Source organism: Alexandromys fortis, unplaced genomic scaffold (assembly GCF_014885135.2).
Source record: "Alexandromys fortis isolate MF-2015 unplaced genomic scaffold, M_Fortis_MF-2015_v1.1 scaffold_95, whole genome shotgun sequence".
Classification (NCBI taxonomy): Eukaryota; Metazoa; Chordata; class Mammalia; order Rodentia; family Cricetidae; genus Alexandromys; species Alexandromys fortis.
Genome location: NW_026067990.1, coordinates 6,519,755 through 6,527,804, shown reverse-complemented (window position 1 = coordinate 6,527,804; position 8,050 = coordinate 6,519,755). Strand labels below are relative to the sequence as shown.

The 8,050-nt window shown below is 42.9% G+C and overlaps 1 long non-coding RNA gene across 1 annotated transcript in view; it reads right to left on the bottom strand.

Annotated features, from left to right (window-relative positions):
* Window positions 1-3,960: 3,960 nt before the first annotated feature.
* The window catches only part of LOC126512113 (uncharacterized), a 23,798-nt gene continuing 19,708 nt past the window's right edge, over window positions 3,961-8,050 (bottom strand). Inside the window, exon 3 of the long non-coding RNA XR_007594912.1 lies at window positions 3,961-5,343. This is a non-coding gene — a long non-coding RNA (uncharacterized lncRNA). The remainder of the gene's footprint in view (window positions 5,344-8,050) is intronic.

Below are 8,050 nucleotides of genomic sequence, written 5' to 3'. Positions count from 1 at the left end.
TCAGTCTACCCCAACCATACAAATGTCACCCACATCCAGCTGGTCTAGTTTGATCCTATACTGGTTCCTTTCCTGTCTGTCTGGAGTTGGTGAGCTCCCATTTGCTCAGGTAAACTGTTTCAGTGGGTGTCTCCTTCTTGGTCTTGACCTCTTCGCTCATATTCTCACTTCTCCCACTCTTCAACTGGGAGCTCAGTTGCTGGATGTAGGTTCTATGATGACATTTAAGATACTCATCAGTCTGATGACAAGGCAACCAAGTTCAGGCACACTCTCCACAAATGCTTAGGGTCTTAGCTGGGGTTATCCTTGTGAGGTGAGGGGGTAGGTGGAGAGAATGGGAGGAGGCGAGGGAGTGGGAACTGGGATTGGTGGGTAAAATCAAAAAAGATATTTTGTTTTATTTTTTAAAAGATTTATTTATTATGTACACAGTATTCTGTCTGCATTTACGTCTGTAGGCCAGAAAAGGATGCCAGATCTCGTTACATGTGGTTGCTGGGAATTGAACTCAGGACCTCTGGAAGAGTGAGCTATCTCTCCAGTCCCAGAAAGTCACTTTCTTTAGTGGTTTAGCTATTGGTAAATTTCCCCGGCTCCAGTAAATAACTGCTTCTGTAAGCAATCATAATTAAACTCATTGACTCATGAAAATAGTATAGTGTTTGTAGACTGTGGGCAGGGGGCAATGGGAGCAGGAGGGATCAAGTGTGGGGTGGATGAATTGAGAATGTATGTATATGAGAGATGAAATATATGAGAGAAGTAATATATATGAGAGAATAAAAACTTAACCTCGTTATAAAAATAAAATAAAAATTAGCTATGCTACTATGAAAAAGCAACAGAACATGTCATTAGACCCTGGCATTATTGCTCAGTTGGTAGAATGCTTACCTGGCCAACACTAGGTTCAATCCCCAGTACTGCATAAACCAAGTCTGCTGATGCACACTTGTAGTTCCAGCACTTGGGGAGGTCGAAGCAGAAGGATCAGAAATTCAAGGTCATCATAACAACATAAGGAAGTTGGTGGCCAGCCTGGACTACAGGAGACCCCTTTTCAAACTATAAAGTGTGTTTGGCACTTTGTGCATGCAAGTGTCGTCTACATGTCTTCTCATAAAGACACCAGGCAAGCTGGATTAGGGCCCACTAGAAAGACTTCAGTTTAAGTTAATTACCCCTTTAAAGATGCTATTGCAAAATCAGGCACAGTAGTGTATGCCTGTAACCCAGCACTTGGGAGACAGCAAGTCTAAGGATTCCCACAAGTTCAAGGCCGGCCGGCAAGCCAGCCAGGGCTACACAGTGAGATCCTTTCTCCGAACAAGACAATATACTGTGCCACAGAATAAAACAAAACAAACCCTGTCTCCAAATACTATGATATTAATGAGGATCTAGGGATTTAATAGTCAACATAAATTTTCTTCCTTTCCTCTCCCCAACCCCATCTCCCTGGACAGGGTCTCACTCAGTAGCCCAGGCTAGCCTGAAACTCACTTAAGAAGCTCAAGATAGGTTTGGACTCTTAGTGATTCTCCTACCTTAGCCTCTTGGGTGCTGGGATTACAAGCACAAATCACCCTACACTGCCAACACAAATTTTAAGGTGAGAAAATTAAGCCTCATTTAATAAACTCCATGATATGCAGTGATCAATTTTGGGGCCTCTCAGCAGAGTTCACAATATTCAACTACCCTTTGGGAACCCACGGTGCTACGTAAGCGTGACCACTGCTCAAAACCCTAAGAGCTAAGAGTTTTAAGTTTTTTTCTATACATCTTTTTTTAAAGATTTATGATTTTTTTAAGTGTGTGCCTGTGTGTGAGTGTGTGAACAAGAGTGCAGGTGTCTTCAGTGGGCTGAGATAGTAGATCCCCCTGGAGCAGAAGTCACAGGAAGCTGGGAACTGACCAACATGCGTGGTCGGAACAAACTCTGGCAACCTTCGAGGGCACTGTGCTCCTTACCACCAAGTCATTCATAGACATCTTAATGATTCAAGTTTTTTAAACTTTTACTCATTCTTTGTGGATTTCACAACATGCATCCTGATCCCACTTCTCTCCCTGTCCCCTCACATCCTCCCTCCACCCTTGCAGCTCCCCCTTCCCAAATCAAAATCAAATTACTCTCACACACACACACAGAAATGAGAAAGAAAATAATAAGAATCGTGTGGAGGCTGTAGTGAAGTCCATTAAGTCACACAAAATTTTTTATATTTTAATATTTTAAGGACACAGTTTCAAAGGCAAGGGTTTTATTATTTTAAATCCAGTCTTTTAAAACATAACCAAAATAGTGTGGCTATAAATTCCTGAAACTGGGGGCTTTAAAAATGTAAACTTAAGATATATATTGTACTAGTCTCTCCCACCCATATGAAAAATAAAGACAGTTGGAAAGCATCCCTGGGAGATACTTTATTTCGTGCTTATTGGTAGATTATTGCCAACTCCGACTTCTCGGAAGGGTAGATCACAGCAGGGCTTTGAAATGGTCTTGATGCTATTTGCACACCTGAAAATGTTAACATTGTCTTCGGTGGATGAAATAGGAGCAAGTTCTAAGTTCTTCCTTTCAGGCTCACACAGTAGGAGTTTACCACATCTACTACAGAAACTGTCGAATATTTGAGGACATATATCTTCAATTCTAGAGGTGGGGTTCTGAGTTTAGTGATTTGAATGTGCTACTCAGTCAACTGACACTCCCCCACACCCCAAGCCTGTTTTCCCAGTTTCCTGAGAAGCATGTGGAGAGTACCGACATCCAGTTTGAGAAGTTATGACCACTGAAAACACAAGTCATCCAAGCACATATGCCCCTGAAAGCACTGAATAGCATTAGAAATTAATCAGCAAAAAATGAGCAATGGTGTTCAAGAAAAATTTATTAATGGTGCTAAATGAACTGTACTGTCTCAGAATTGACGCCTACTGGCTAGGGATACAGTTAGTTGATTACTTGACTAGCTGTTACAAAGAAGCCCTGGGTTCGATTCCCCGAACCATGTGGCAAAGAATTATTTTTACAAAGGTATTAAAGATGTGTTCTTCTGGAAACACATCTTTCATGACGCTCTGTGTCCTCAGTTCCTTCTGACCTCGTTAGTTTCCATGGGTCTCTTTTGCTGATTGCTCCACTTCTTCCAGATTGGGGACTAATGAGTGCCCCAGGGCTCAGGCCTTGGGCGTCTTCTTTCTTCTAGCCAGATTCATTTCCGGGGTGATTTCATACTGTAAAAGGCCAGTCCTGACCTGTGCCTTGAACTTGAGATTCATATTTCAGCTACCTACTCACCATCCCCACTTGAATGATCTAATCTCGTAGCGTGACTCAGATTCCGTGCCTCAATGCACGAGGCCTGTTCTTCCTAAGGACCTGAGAGGAAGAGAGTTGGATGAACCGTCCACGTCAGTTCTGAAAGGAAGGTCAAAAAGCCTTGGAGTCAGACTTCACTTCCTTTCCTTCTCTTACACGGCTAGTCCAGGCAATCAGTAATGCTGTCCACTTCCTACAAGTTTAGAAGCCATCTTCCTACAGCTCTTTCCACCACTGTCGTCCTGGGCTGAGCTGTTTTGCTTCTCAGCTGGACCACAGCTAAAAGCATTGCCCCCATCGTCCTGCTACCTCTCTTCTTGCCCTATTGTACTGTAGAGAAAAATGAAACGTGTTCCCATGACCACTCCTTTGTGCAAGTGAGTGTCAGATAGTACTCCAGGACTACAAGTTTCCTTATAAACACATAGGAAGGCCAGGCACTGGTGGCGCACACCTTTAATCCCAGCACTTGGGAGGCACAGGCAGGTGGGTCTCTGTGAGTTCAAGGCCAGCCTTATCTATAAATGGAGTTCTAGGACAGCCAGAGCTACACCACAGAAACCCTGTCTCAAAAAAAAAAAAAAAAAAAAGAAAGAAAAGAAAAAAAGAAAGAAAGACAAAAAACACACAGGGAGATAGGACATTTAAAATTCTATTTTTTTATTATTTTCAAGTGTGTGTGTGTATGTACATGTGTGTGCGTGTGTGTGAACTCACATGTGGGTTTGTGCATATGAGTGGCATTGTCCAGGAAAGCCAGGATACTCTGGAGCTAGAGTTATAGGCAGTTGTGAGCTGACTGATGTGGCCGATGAGAACCAAATTCAGGTCCTCTGCAAGAACAGAAAGCGGTCTTAACCTTAACACTCTCCCCATCTGCAGGATAGTAATTTTTTTGACAAGATCTCATGCAGCTCTTGAACTCCTGTTCCTCCTGCCTCCATCTCCCAGTGTGGTTACAGGTAAGGGCTACCATGCCCCATTGTATTTGCTGCTGGGCATCCAGTGCAATGTTTGATGCATGCCTAGCAGGCACTCTAGCAGCACTAATGCATTTCCCAACGCTCATAACAAGTCTTCTAAGACACAAATGAACTATAAGGAAGTGCTAACTCATTCCTGTCACCCCAGCAGGAGGGGCGGGAGTTCAAGATCTTCCTCCATTACAGATCAAATCTGAGGCCAGCCTAGGATACATGAGACCTTATCTCAATAACTAACAGAAAGGGGGGCTGGAGAGATGGCTCAGAGGTTAAGAGCATTGCCTGCTCTTCCAAAGGTCCTGAGTTCAAGTCCCAGCAACCACATGGTGGCTCACTACCATCTGTAATGGGGTCTGGTGCCCTCTTCTGGCCTACAGGCATATACACAGACAGACTATTGTATACATAATAGAAAAGAACTGATATCTTCCTTGTGTTCTCACTCATTCAGTGAGGTTTTCATCATGCTTGGGATGGAAGCAAGTACTTACCATAGACAACTAGGCCTGCATGATTTGGCCTCTGCCTACTTTAAAATATATTTCCTACTAAACTTCTCGCTTGGCCTGCTCCTCCTCCCATGGATTCTTTGCACATCGATAAGTCTAAACCTCAGGGCCTTTGCATTTGCCTTTATTTTAGCCACTAAAATCTCCCTCCTTTAGCCAAGGGGAGTAGTGTGAACCCAGAATCCCAGCAACTAGAAAGCTGAGGCATGCAGATCCCCGCTTTGAAGCTACACTGGGCTATGTTATAACACTCTGTATAGCAAAGGAAGAAGCAAGACCTCCATGCCTACCTCCTCCCAGCATACTGGGATTGAGTTTACACAGGGTCTTGTGCATGATACCACAACTGTCCTTTGGTTTTCCACACTGGGAGATGGACAACCCATTCCTTTCCAGGGTGTGTTCTCTGGGAGGTTGGCCACACTCCACCAAGTGGCTCCATACCCAAGACTATTTGGGCTGCACAAACTGGTACAAAACCAAAGGACCGGAAGTGAGTAGGGAGGTATCGATGGACCTGGGAGGAGTTGGAAAAAAGGGTACATAGGATCAAAATTCGTTGTATGAAATTCTCAAAGAATTAGTAAAGTACTTTAAGACACAGGGGCTAGAGATGGAGCTCAACTGGTAAAGAACTTGCTTAGCAGGTGCAAAGCGCTGGCTACAACCTGCAGCCATGTAGACTGGGCATAGTTTGACCCCAGCTCCTGGGAGGCTAACGCACTAGGATCAGAAGTTTAAGGTCAATTACATAATAAGTTCTAGGCCATTCTAGGATATGTAAGCTCCTATCTCAAAACAAACAAACAAACAAACAAACAAACATCCTCCTAGTAAAAGATTTAAAAACAAAACAAACCCCCAGACTATTGAAAACCCCCATCACTTTCATTTCTCTCTTTGCGTTTCTATTTTAACAAAGCATTTGTCATTTACTCAGCATACTGCATATCTGTTTGTTAGTAACTCCTACCAAAAACTATGTTTCATGACGTCAACAATGTTTTATTTAATGCTACAAGTACACTTGGTGTCAAAAAATTGTTCAGCATATAGAAGACACACAACAAATGATTTTTGAGTGAACAGATAAGTAGGTCCATAGAAGTCAGGCATGGGGGCACAGTGTGCCCAAGCACTTGGGAGACTGACACAGGAGGATCATATAAGGTCAAGGCCAGCCTGAACCTCAGAGTTCCAAACTCTGTCTGAAACAGAAACAAACAAACAAACAAAAACCTGTCCAGCAAGACCCTGAGCTGTCTCCAGTACCACGAAAAGAGAAAAAAGTTCCATGACTTTCTAAGAGTAAGGGCTCTCCTGAGTGGATGGAAAGAGGAGAGAGGACTCTATAAAGGACGGGTACAGTATGTATATATTTTATACAATAAGTGTACGTTACTTCTGTAACGAGATCAATACAATCTGAAAATGGTAGAGATCTGTACTGTCATGAATTTTTTTATATTTATTTATTATGTATACAATATTCTGTCTGTGTGCATGCCTGCAGGCCAGAAGAGGGCACCAGACCCCATTACAGATGGTTGTGAGCCACCATGTGGTTGCTGGGAATTGAACTCAGGACCTTTGGAAGAGCAGGCTATGCTCTTAACTGCTGAGACATCTCTCCAGCCCCCTGTCATGAAAATTTTAAAAAATGATTATAAATTACTATGATGTTATGGTTGCAGTTGTATCTGAATATATATAAACTGGAGAGAAAGGATATCAGAATGTTGTTGCTATAAATACATATTGATCTCACAGGATTTTTAGTATTTTTTATTTTTATTGTTTTTATTAAGCTATATATTTTCTCCCCTCCTCTCTCCCATGACCATTTTTATTTTTAATAATGTGTACATATATACCTATAGGCTGGTATGTACACACAAGTGCAGTGTTCTTAGAGGCCAGGTGTCAGATCCCTTAAGGGTGGAGTTAGTTAATTGTGACTCACCTGTGTGGGTGCTGGAAAATAAACTCTCACCCCCTTTCCCCCTTTTTATTTTATGGGTATGGGCATTTCACCTGCACATATGCATGTGCACAACGTGCTTGCCTGGCTCTCACAGAAGCCAAGAGAGGGTGTTGAACACCTTGGAACTTTAGTTACAGATGATTGTAAGCCATCATGGCTTGCTGGGAACTAAACCCAGATCCTATGAAGGAGTGACCAGTGTTCTTAACTCTCCAAGCCCCCCACAGACAGACTTTTTGTTTTGAGAAAGTTCTCACTCTGTAATCTAGAATTCACTCTGGAGACCAGGCTGGCCTTGAACTCATAAAGATCCACCTGCCCCTTCCTCCTAAGTGCTGGGATTAAAGGTGTTCACCACCATGCCTACCCCTTCTACCCCTCCTTTGTGGTGGTGTTAACATATGAACTGAGGGAGTTCCTAAGAACTGGTAAACACTCTGCCACTGTATTACCTCCCAGCCCCGTAATTATGAAAATTAGATGAACCTCTATATGGTATCTAATGCCTATAATCTCATCACTGGGTAGGTAGGAGGAGGATCAGGAGTTCAAGGCCATCTTCTGCTAGTTTTCAAGACAGTATACATAAATTGTTACTTTTATAACAAGGAAAATAAATGTCATAGTGTGTGTAAAATACTGAAGTCCTTTGAGATTCATAGATGTGCAGCTTTAATTTGCACCCCTCCTCCCCGAAAAGATTTGCATACAATTGATATTCTGAGGAGAGAGAAACCTGGTTGCTTTGGCAGCTGTCTGGGAAGCATGAGGATCTAGGTTCTAGCTGGAGAACAGAAATGAGGAAACAAACCCTGGGCGATCAAGGAGACCAAAGGAAAAATGGATTCTGTCAGTGAATAGAGGTTGATGGGACAAGAAAGAGGGAATCACTTGTTCTCAACCTACAGTGTAGGTTACGACACCTTAGGGGGTTAAGTGACCCTTTCACAGGGGTTACAAATCAGATATTCACATTATGATTCATAACAGCAGCAAAATTCCAGTTATGACGTAGCAGTGAAATAATTGTATGGTTGAGGGTCACCACAATGAGGAACTGGGTTGCAGCATCAAGTGAAGAACCACTGGCTTAGAAGGTAAGGTGTCTGATACCAAGCTAACAACCTGAGTGTATTCCTCAGACTACAGGCAGGAGAGTAACCTCCCACAGATTGTACTCTGAGTTCAATACGCACATCCTTACACACACACACACACACACACACACACACACACACAC